Source organism: Sturnira hondurensis, unplaced genomic scaffold (assembly GCF_014824575.4).
Source record: "Sturnira hondurensis isolate 20B ecotype Veracruz unplaced genomic scaffold, ASM1482457v3 Scaffold0006413, whole genome shotgun sequence".
Taxonomy (NCBI): domain Eukaryota; kingdom Metazoa; phylum Chordata; class Mammalia; order Chiroptera; family Phyllostomidae; genus Sturnira; species Sturnira hondurensis.
In genome coordinates, this window is record NW_028079044.1 from 12,799,585 (window position 1) to 12,810,476 (window position 10,892).

Below are 10,892 nucleotides of genomic sequence, written 5' to 3' on the forward strand. Positions count from 1 at the left end.
TATATACCTAGGAATGAAATTGCTGGGTCATATAAAGGCTCTTTAATTTTCTGAGGAACTACCACACTATTTTCTAAAGAAATATTTAACATTTTCCCTTCTTAAATTTCACTATTCACAGAAATCAAATAACTCAATTTTTTTGTTCCTTGATTAATGTAACAATTTAATCTGGAATTCTGATTTCCTTTCCCAGAAAGTGTGTGGTCCAGAATGGAGCACAGCTAACCAATAGCTGCAGGGCTTGGAGCAAATGGGACATTTCTCATTTCCCAGGGAATCAGAGACAGAATTGAGGGAAAAAGTTGGGTCAGAAACCAAAGAGACAGACCAGACATGGTAACAGCTACTTGGTTTGCCCACAGAGGCTCAAACCAAATCTGAAGCAAAGGGGTTGTGGAGGGGTCAGGAATGAGAAGCAAAGGCAGTAAGGGAGAGAAATTGTTTCAGAGAGACTCTCTGAGACATTGCTACATACAGCCAATACACAAGCAAGGGCTATGGCTTTCTTTATGGATCTGGAAAGAGGTATTGGGTATTCAGTTTGGACAGTGCCTCTAAGGCCATTGTTCAAGGTGGAATGATGAGGGAGTTCCCCCACATTTGTTCAATACAGTGGTTATCAAACTTTAGCTTGAGACACTCACCTGGAGGGCTTATTAAAATGCAGATTGCTGGGGCCCATTCCCCAAGTTTATGATTCAGTAGGTCTGTGTTGGGGCCCAAAAATTTGCATTTCTAACAAATTTCCCAGTGATGCTTATGCTGCTGGTCCAAGGGCCACACTTTGAGAACCTCTGTCTTAGTGAATGGCTTTATGCCATTGGAAAGCACTCTGAAGAAAGGAGATGGTTCCCTCTATCACCCTTTCAGGACCTACCCTTACCAATGAATTTAGCACTAAAGTTTTCCATAGCTACTTTCCCTGTTTTGTATGGCCTGTATACCATCTTGCCTGGCTTTGGGGGAGGTAACTGGGATGCAGGGAAAGGAGTCTAAGGAAAACTGTTGCAGCTGTAAATAAAAATAGGAGGAAGTGAAGTAGGAAGGACCCTGAATTGATTCTTTGATTTCTCATGATGATCCTTAGCCAGTCTGAGGGTTTCCTGAAGATCATTCTTGGTAACCATCAACTAGTTTTCTTAGCAACTGACCAGCTGCCAGTTTTCCCAGTGCTGGAGGGTGAGGGAAAGGAATAGGTTCCTTTGCATAGTTCCCATGCACTGAGAGGTACAATAAAGTGGGGTTGGCAAAAAGATAAATTATTACAGTTGTAGTATTGTTAGTAAAGCTGTGAAACAACACTAAGTACATTTAAATATCTTGCCAAGAAGGCCAAAAAATGGAGCTGCTTAAATGGACTTAAATTTATAGGTCTTTGGAAATCTCCCTCAAATACCAAAAGATAAACTTTGGATTATCATCAGAACAACAACATGGATCCTGGGACCATGTGGAACAGAGCCACCTGTCAACCTGGACTGCTCACCCTTCTGAATGTTGAGAGAGACAATAAACCTTTTTTGAAATATATTTAATTGTTTATGTTATCATAGTTGTCCCATTTCCCCCACTTCATTCCCCTCCACCCTGCACACCCCCTCCCACCCACATTCTCCCCCTTTAGTTCATGTCCATGTCTCATAAGTTCTTTAGCTTTTACATTTCCCATACTATTCTTGCCCTCCCCCTGTCTATTTTTTACCTACCAACTATGCTACTTATTCTCTGTACCTTTTCCCCCTCTCTCCTCCTCCCACTCCCCTGTTGCTAACCCTCTATGTGATCTCTATTTCTGTGGTTCTGTTCTAGTTCTAGTTCCTATTCTAGTTGTTGGCTTAGTTATTTCTGTTCCTGTTCTAGTTGTTGGCTTAGTTTGCTTTTGTTTTAGGTGTGGTTGTTAGTAACTGTGAGTTTGCTGTCTTTTTACTGTTCATATTTTTCATCTTCTTTTTCTTATATAAGTCTCTTTAACATTTCATACAATAAGGGCTTTGTGATGATGAACTCATCGAACTTGACCTTATCTGATGAGCACTTTATGTGCCCTACATTTTAAATGAAAGCTTTGCTGGATAGAGCAGTCTTGAATGTAGGTCCTTGCCTTTCATGAATTGGAATACTTCTTTCCAGCCCCTTCTTGCCTGTAAGATCTCTTTTGAGAAATCAGCTGACAGTCTGATGGGAACTCCTTTGTAGGTGACTGTCCCCTTATCTCTTGCTGCTTCTAGGATTCTCTACTTCATGTTAATCTTGGCTAGTGTAATTATGATGTGCCTTGGTATGTTCCTTCTTGGGTCCAACTTCTTCGGGACTCTCTCTGAGCTTCCTGGACTTCTTGGAAGTCTATTTCCTTTGCCAGACTGGGGAAGTTCTCCTTTATTATTTGTTCAAATAAGTTTTCCACTTGTGGCTGTTTCTTTTCCCCTTCTGGTACCCCTATAGTTCGGATGTTGGAACGTTTAAAGATGTCCTGGAGGTTCCTAAGCCTCTCCTCATTTTTTTGAATTCTTGTTTCTTCATTATTGTCTCTTTGGTTGTTTCTTTCTTCCTTCTGGTTCACTCCATTGATTCGAGTCCCAGTTTTCTTTCCATCACTATTGGTTCCCTGTTCATTTTCCTTCATTTCACTTAGTCTAGCAAGTAAAATGAAGGAAAATGTGTGACCAAAATCAACCAATTCTGTGAGCATCCTGATCATCAGTGCTTTGAATTGTATATCTGATAGGCTGGCTGTCTCTTGGTCACTTAGATGTATTGGCTCTGGGGCTTTGATCTGTTCTTCTGTTTGAGCCATGTGTTTTGGGTCTGGTTGCAGCTGTTATGTAGCGAGGGGAACAGCCTTAGGTGTTCACCAGGGCGGGGCAACCCAGGTGGCTGGGTTGTAAGGCTGTATGTGGGAGCGGGATCAGAGAGGGAACAATGACACTTGCTTCGCTCTCTCTTGGATTTCAGTCCCTTCTGCCACTTCCCACAAGCAAACTGGGCCCTTCTGGTGCTGGTTCCTGGGTGGGTGGGCTTGTGTACATTCTAGGACCCTGTGGGTCTATCCAAAAAACTCTTCTATGAGTTCTTCTAGGAGTCTCTTCCAGCACCACAACCCCCCACAGGTATTTTCAACTAGTGTTTTTAGGCTTTATTTCTCGTTGCTGGGGCCCTGGGTTGCGCGGTCTGTCTCACTGCCCGTTTTCACCTGGTTTATCTGAGCATGAATGTGTGACCCCAGTCAGCCAGCCACCTTGCACACCTCACTGGGTCTGCTCATTGCCACCCCACGGCTGGGGTCTGCCAGCCACCACTTTTTCCTGCTGCAAGTCCTCTGAGTGGCCACTGACTGTGCCCCTCTTACCAGTCTGAATGAATGGCTGTTGGACTTTCGTACAGTTCAGTTTTCTGTCAGTTCTGGTTTTGTTTTTGTTTCTAAATTTTTGTTGTCCTTAACTTTGGTTGTGCAAGGAGGCACAGTGTGTCTACCTATGCCTCCATCTTGGCTGGAAGTCTGTCCAATAAACCTTTTTTTGAAATCATTGTACTTTTGAGTATCTTAATTATAGACACTTAGTCTGTGCTGGATATGCTGTAAATATGCTATTATAAATTTGGGGATAGAAATTATAGAAACAAAGGTGTTAAAATAGAGGAAGGAGAAATCACTTTAGGCCTGTCAGAGAAGGCTTCTGTTTCAGTCAAGGTTCTCTAGAAGCACAGAATATATAATGTATGTAATATATATTATAAATATACATAGTCAGAGACTTCTTTTAAGGAATTGGCTCCTGTGATGTGGGGGCTGACAAGTCTAAAATATATCTAGGGCAGGCTGGCAGGCTGGCAACTCAGGCAGGACTTACTGCTGCAGGATTGAGGCAGAATTTCTTCTCCAATAAACCTGTTGTTATTCTGAAGGCCTTCAATTGACTGGATGAGGCACACCCACATGATCTTTACTTTCAGTCAATAGATCATAAATGTTAATCACAAAATTAATCTACCAAATAGCTTCACAGCAACATCTAGACTAGTATTTGTTCAAAAAAACTCAGAACTATAGGCTTGCCAAGTTGACATGCAAAACTAACCATCACAGCTTCTTGCAGGAATAGTTTCTTGTTGAGTCTTAAAGAATGGATAGGATTTCTACAAACACATGGTTTATATCAGGATGATTTTCACAAGTTTATTATCTGGCAATGTGTTATTGGAGGTATACTAACTTTCTTTATGAATATAAACTGCCTAATTTAAGCCTTAGCTTCACATGAAGAGAGGGATTATATAAACCCATAGTCTGACTCAATGAGTGAGTTGAATGCTGCAATTCTGAGGGGTGGTTTATTCAGCTAATGTAATACTGAATTGCACAAGGGGCCTTAATGTTCTACATTAAGGAGACACTGGAATGACATTTGCAGAGCTGCTTCTGTGGAGTTCTGGTAAGGACAGAACATTAGCCAGTGGAAGTTCCTCCAACACACACACACACAGAGAGTTAAATTTGAAGCTTTGTACATGGCATACAGCAATTTGGACAGCACACCCTCTGGGTGAATGTGGCTCACAAGACTTGGGCAATTCATGAACTGTTGTGAAATTCAAGTACTTGAACTCTTACTCAGCCCTTAGCTGAAGCAGATCTCAATTCAAAGAATTGAGTTGTTTTTATTTGAGGAGAGAAATAAGGAATTAATGTGCTTGAAATCGAGACTATTTCCGGGCCTACAGATAGGAAAGTGTGTGGAAGGAACCCACCAGATGGCTCTCCTGCCTGCCTCAACTTCTCTACCATCTGCTGAAATTTATCAGCACTGGAGCTTCATTTCCTTCAGTTAAGGTTTGATCACTATTAAAATATGTTAGGCTTTCTGAGAGAAAGGTTTTGATAGAAAGAAAGGATAGAGACTGCAAGAACCTGAGGATAAAAAGCATTCAAAAGTGCAATGAAGTTGACTGAAGATAAACTTTGCCAAATTTACTCCAAGCTAAGTTGCTGATAGTGCCTGGCAAGAGAACTTAAGTGCAGATCTTAGTTTATATATTCTCAGTCAAAATGTAGAGTACACTGGTCTAGATATAATCCCTGGTAAGGGAGTATGAATGTATGACTGTGGTCCTTAAAATAGTAACTGCACAGATCTGCACTTCTCATTCCCTATTAGGAAAAAATTTATATACTTCGACAAAAAAATGAAACAGTTATTTTCAGACACTGGGTAATAGATAATGCTGCTGCAACCAGCATGGCTAGATCTGTCAGGTCCAGAGGGAAGGTAATGGGGGATTGATCAATAAAGAGACAGAGTCAAAGGTGGGTCACGTAGAGTCCCTTCTCTGGGATGCAGAGGAAGGAACTGTTTATTGGTGAAATCAGGCTGTATATATAGAAGCAGAGTGTGAGAAGGGCAAACCGCAAGGCTAGGTACATTTTATTTTTTAAGAACATTTACTGTTGCTTCTTGGTACAGTGATATAGCAAGCAGCCAAGTCATTCTTTTCTTACAGCAATCTATCAGGCAGTCTTCCGTGGCCTAGGGCAGCTGTGCTGAACCCGAGGCCTGCTTCCAACTCCCTTGGCACACAGTATGCTGCTTGGCCCTCCACATAATGCAGTACTATGATATCCAAGGGTAATGGATAAGGAATATAAGTGGTGATGGAAAAATACAATAAAAAATGTAATAAAAATAAAAAGATAAATCTATCATTGCCCTGACTTTACTCTTGGGAGTAATTTCTTGGCAATGGCTTGGGAAGAGGGAACCCAAACAGAGCCTAGAAATTTTGCTGAGTTGAGAAACAGGGATCATTAATAGTGGAGAGAAAGGAGTTTTGCAAAAAAAATAGATCAAGAAATCGAGGTTCTTTTGAGACATTAGCTATCAATCTATACATACAGAGGATGAAACTCCCTGAGGCTGGCAAAGAGCTGAGGAAGAACAATTACTGTATTTTTGCTGTGTATAATGTGCTCCCATGTATAATGTGCACGCACATTTTGGGCCCAAACTTTCAGGAAAGAAATTTTTCATCTTAATTTTTAAATTCAGTTATTTATTTATTTATATTTAGAAACAAACCTGGTTATCATATTCCTGGGTATTACTTTGCATATGGGTATCATTTTAATGCATAAGCATAAATAAAATAATTAAAAATATGCCCTGGCTGGTGTAGCTCAGTGGATTGAGCACAGGCCTGTGAACCACATGATTGCGGTTCGATTCCCAGTCAGGGCACATTGCGGTTGATTCCCAGCCTGGGTTGCAGGCTGGTTCCCTACAGGCCAACTCCCAGCAGGGGATGCAGGAAAGGCAACCATACATTGATGTTTCTCTCCCTCTCTCCTTCCCCTCTAAAAGATAAATAAATAAAATTTTAAAAAATTAGCCTTGGCTGGTGTAGTTCAGTGGATTGAGTGAGGGTCTGCAAACTGAAGGATCACGGTTCGATTCCTAGTCAGGGTACATGACTGGATTGCAGGCCTGTTCCCAGAAGGAGATGCACGAGAGGCAACCATACATTGATATTTCTCTCCATCTCTCCTTCACTTCCTCTCTAAAGATAAATAAATAAAAATTTTTTGAAAAAGAATTAAAAACATTTATACAGATACTGAATTAGTACTACCTGTATATAATGTACATCCTTATTTTTCCCTCAAATATTTGGGGAAAAAATGTGTATTATACCTGGCAAAACAAGGTACTCAGAAACTGTAAGGCAAATAGTTCCCAAAACTCATTCAGGATTAAGACTAAATCAGATTCCCACCAGGCAGATTGGAAATACCTTGCTGGATATATGAGGAGTTTAGAAGTGGCCCCAGATAGGTCAAACCTTTCCAGTGGGGCTAAATTTGATTTACAGTAAGGCTATGCTAGACAGGTCCCAAGAAAACCTTCAAAGGGAGCCTAGGAAAGATCAAGCTAATCTACAAGTAACTTTCTGCCAGAACAAAGTTAAACAAAATTTACTGAAATAAGTATTCAATAATGTGAAATTTAAATCCAACATTCAATAAAAATTACTGGACATTCAATGCCAGGAAAATGTGACCCATGCCCAGAGAAAAACTGGTTGATAGAAACAGATCCAGAAATGATAGATGATGGAATTAGTAGATAAGAATATTAAGAGAACTATCACAAATAATGTAAATATTGTTCTTAATGGGTTATAGTAGTGTTCCACATCTCCATTGCCCTAAACTGAACAATTGCTTTACATGTAACTGATTCTGACACTTCATTAAGAACAACAACAAAAATCCAATGTGTGTTTAAATGGCTTGGATAGAGTTGCTCCATACACACCCTGCAATAGTGTAAGGAGAGTGACCAAGGTCCACATGGATAATCTCTATCCAATGTCAAAATACATTCTTGGAAAAAGACTAAGAAAATCCTGTGGGGTGTCAGCTGTTTTGAAGCCATGTACTTTTCTGCTTCATTTCTGTGATGGGGTAATCAGCCCTGTCTTCTGACTATGCAGAAAGGTCACTTGGGTCCAGTAGTGAAAGAAAGAAGCTTCATAGGACAGACAGCAGAGAATATAAAAGAACAAACAATTCAAAGCAGAATTGAGTATTTTGATAAAATTGAGTATTTTTAATCAAAAGAAGCCCTTAAAATGATGCTTATCTTTATTTATTTTATCAAATGGAGAAACTGGAAATCCATGTAACCTAGTAGTTCCCAAAGTCAGGGGTTAACTACATTTCCTTTAAATGCCCAAATTGCAATAATTTGCTCGCACACCCTCCACATCCTATGAAGTGGCAGGAAGTCCAGTTGTTTATTGGGTTCTCTAATATGAGTGTCTCTGGGAAATGCTGACAAATTCCACATGTCTAAACTGCTTTTTGTTGACACCTCAGCCGTCTGACTTGCTCTGGCCCACTGCTTCCCTCTCTTCAGGTCTCCTCTCACTAACTTCAACATTCAGCTGGACTGCTGTTGACAATTTCATCTCAAGTGAATGAGTCTCTTTGCCAAAATAAGACTAGATCTGACCTCACTTGACTGAAAACTTCAGGACAACAGAAAGAAATTATAATCTTCATGAGAAATAAACAAAACTAGATACAGGGGGCTACATAGTAGCCCCCCAAAGATATATCCCAATACCTGGAACCTGTGAATATTACCTTATTTGGAAAAAGGGTTTTTATTGATGTAACTTTTTTGACAGCTTGTTGTACTTTAATGTATAACATGAAAGGCATTAGACAACTGCATTTTACAATGTTATAAATAGAAGAGAGATGATCACTGATGGCTCCTGAGTGAAAAACATCTTCATAATCTCCCTCATTATCTCTGCTTTCTGGATGTAATTTAATAAGATCATCAATTCAGAGCATGGTAATTGCAGCTTCTGTTGCAAATTCAGACTCAGCTTTAACTATGGTTGGTTGTTGTCTCAAGTTCCATTGACCAGATCAAGACCAATCCATTTTAGATTTTTACACCCTGGGTTAATTTGAGCTTCAATATGAAAACCCCTTAACTTTGCAACCAGATCAGTGGAGTCTTGGGCAGCCTTAACTGCCAGTGTATTAGGAATAACAAGAATAGATTCTGTAGACTGCAATAGCAAGCTGTTCCAGATGAAATAGGATAATGAAAACTCAAGAAAATTCCTTAGCAAGTGGAAGAGGGAAGCTGAGAGAAATAGCTAAACAAAAATGGGCAAGCAATTTACAGCTAGATACAGAAGTTCACCTCCCTAGAGATAACATCTAGGCTTCAGCTGTATTCAGCTCCAGGCCCAGAAAAGCAGCAAAACCAGGTGGGCTACATCAGAACCAGCTATAGTGACTAACAACCTCTTGCCCTGGCACTGATCAGTCAGTGGAGACCATGACCCTGAAAGACCATACCTAGAAAATTGATAAATATTCTGCTGACACCCTCCCCTAGACCTCCCTAAGATTCCTGCTTGCATGAGAGAGATAAAAGCCTCAAGATGAAGGACCCAATGCACGTACTCTCCCTCTGGGGAGCCGTACACACCATTCCTTTTCCCCTCTTTTTCCCTCACCTCTTCCCCAATAGGCATGCATCTCCTGAACTGTAAGGGACTCTAAGACTTGCAATTAGGGGAGCAGTGAGCAGCAGCAGCTCCTCCAAGATTAATCCCCTGAACTTGTCCTCAAGGTCTCCTTTTCTCGGACTTCCCAGTGAGCTAAGGCAGCCCAGCCTAGGCTCTCCTTGTTTTACTGTCTCCGGCTTTAATAAATACACCTTCACAGTCACCTGGATTTATATTGTGAAATCTTTCCTACATGAAGTCAAGAAGCCATACACTACTGGCTGGCCCTAGGCAGACCCACTCAGGGACAGCCCTCCTGTTCTGTAACACAGAGACCCCATGCTGGTTGTGTGGTTTCTGAGGTATATGGAAAGGGCTGCTTCTACAGCATCTCCACCCAGAACCACAGGTTTTGTCTCCAAAGCTCTCTTCTCCACGCAAAGACCATCATGTAGGGAATACTCCATCTGATCACATATGAAATCATTTGACCCACATAAGATAACTGATGCAGATGTACAAGCCTTAGTGGTTTTAATCAGGATCAGTTCACCATCACAAATTGTTTCCTGTACTACCTTTTCTGCTTCTCTCAACAAGAAGCTTCAAGGGTTTCCTTCACCCTCCAAATTGGCCAAGATTGACAGAATAGTTGCTCCAGAAGCTTTAACAATGTGTTTAAGGTCCCTTCTTAGAGCTCTTCTAACCACCATTGCTCCAGTCTCCACAGCCACATATCAATCAATTCCCATCAATTTCACCAGTGGTTAGAATAACGTTGGCTCCTGTTCTCAGGATCTTCCTGAGTCACTCCTTGGAGATAACTGATTCTCTCTGTCTAACCTGGTCCAGTTTTTCAGGGTTTGTAATAGCCACCTGTACACCAAGCTTCATTTTTGTTTTCTTCAGGCTGAAGTCAAGGCTGGCAATTTTGCATTAACTATTCTGTTGGGTATGCCTTGGGATCCCACCACACAGTTAAGTGCGTAGCCATTGATAGGCATACTCTTCATTCAACTTCTTGCATGGGCTTTTAGAATATTAATGGAATTGACTGCATAGTGAGACTGGCCTCTTACATCTCCCTATTTAATAGCAAGTACAGCATCTACTCCATATTAGCAAAGAAATCACCATTTATTCCAATAATTCTAAATGACATTAATGTCTTAAAAGCATTAATCAGGCACTCCCTTCTAAGTTCATCTGTATTAATAATTTGATTTTCAATGATATAACACAGAGCTTCCTTACAGGCAAGTCAATAGACACTAATAACTGATGTCACCTCAATTTCTTATGAGCAGTTGGCTCCTTGGGACATGGGCCTTTCCATAGAGAATCTCCCCAAATGGCAAGAAGCTGGAGGATGAGAGGCAGAGCCAATAACAGAAAGAGCTGTAAGACAGAACTCACAGTCTTCTGTAATCTGATCGTGGACATGGTATCTCATCCCTTTTCCTGAATTCTATTCATCAGAAGCATGAAAAGTGAGTTCTAAGTTCAGCCCAGACACAAAGGGAAAGAATTACACAAGGCCCTGAGTACCTGGACCTAGAAACTGTTGGGGTCATCCTAGAAACCTGCCTACAACATTAAGTACTCGGTTAACATCTATCCTCCCTGCCTCAACTGACTGTAAACTTTTGGGAGGCCAGGACCATATTCCTTTGTTCATGACTTTTCCTAGCACCAAGTACAATACATGGCAAAGAGTAGGACTTAATAAGTGCTTGTTAAAATAATGACAGAAGAAATACACTGGCTGTAAGTATTGATGTTTAAACAAGACAAAAGGATATTTCTGTTATCATTTGTGACATGTATTGTTTGAATAATCTTTTAAAACACACACACATTTT

The 10,892-nt window shown here is 40.7% G+C and overlaps 1 pseudogene; it reads right to left on the bottom strand.

Annotated features, from left to right (window-relative positions):
* Window positions 1–6,918: 6,918 nt before the first annotated feature.
* Window positions 6,919–10,207, bottom strand: LOC118988986 (T-complex protein 1 subunit alpha-like; annotated as a pseudogene).
* Window positions 10,208–10,892: the final 685 nt, after the last annotated feature.